The sequence below is a fragment of the Silene latifolia genome, chromosome 5 (genome assembly GCF_048544455.1).
Source record: "Silene latifolia isolate original U9 population chromosome 5, ASM4854445v1, whole genome shotgun sequence".
Classification (NCBI taxonomy): Eukaryota; Viridiplantae; Streptophyta; class Magnoliopsida; order Caryophyllales; family Caryophyllaceae; genus Silene; species Silene latifolia.
The window spans coordinates 30,145,100-30,146,268 of NC_133530.1; positions in this window are offsets into that span (position 1 = coordinate 30,145,100).

Consider the following 1,169-nt stretch of genomic DNA (forward strand, 5'->3'; position numbering starts at 1 on the left):
ACGGTGCAAATATGAATTCCATCTTTTGATGGTATATAATATATATAGCAATGTAGGCGTATGATTTTCCACTGATACATAACTTATAAACTCTATGTAGATCGAATTTGCATAAATATTAGGGATAATTATACATATTATTATTATTATTATTATAATATATATAGGCATATAGGCGTATGATTTTCCACTGGTATATAAATTATAAACTCTATGTAGATAGAATTTGCATAAATATTAGGGATAATTATACATATTATTATTTTAAATAAAAATTTGTTCCGGGTATGAATTCCGAAGTAGGTTTGTTTACCACGCTAGCTTTGTCGAATAATGCCTCTTCTAGCCTTGACTGCTCTCCTCGGCCTCTCCTGCAACAATGAGCAAACTGAGGGCTTGGCTTTGTGCCAAGCGTACTCACTCCGACGCTCAAGTCAGTGAACTTATTGTGATTAAGTAGAATGTTGCTTGATGACGTGTATTGTAGAGAGATGAGAGAGATAATACCAATTTAAGTGGTTCTTAGGTTAGATTTTGGATCCCTTCCTCAATGAGGATTGAGGAGTATTTATAGACTTTCACCTTTTGTCACGTGGTGGCCAAGTGGGCCAAGTGGCATAGCGGTGGAAAGATCGATCTACCCTCGGCCGAGGGACCTATGGCAGGCCGGCGAGCCTGGTTGACTCCATGCCGAGGGTTCTTGGATATGAGTACGCGGGTATGTGCCCCGGCTGGTAGGTTGCCATGCCGAGACCCAGGCTGGCAGGCCGAAAGGCTGCATCGGCTGGGATGTCTAAGTCACTGGCTTGTCAGGATATCTTTGACCTCGTTCAATATGTTGACTTGGTCGGCGGGCACGAAATATGCCCCATCAATTTGCCCCAGCGTAGTCTATGCCGTGGTATGGGCTCCGATGTATCTTTGAGTGTATATTCGTGCAAGTGAAAATTTTACGCCGGCTTTTTCTCCCTCGGCTTACTTACGTACAGGCCGTATCAGTATCCCCCTCCACATGGATGTGTAATGGACATCAAAATGTGGAAGAGAAGGTCTTCTTGGCCGGTGGACCCAAGGTTGAGAGTGCCTGTATTTTTGATTGCCCCGGCCGTCTTTGCCTAGCTTGGTTAGTCGTGTTGCTTTCTAGGCGGAGAATAGATACTTTAGGAGTT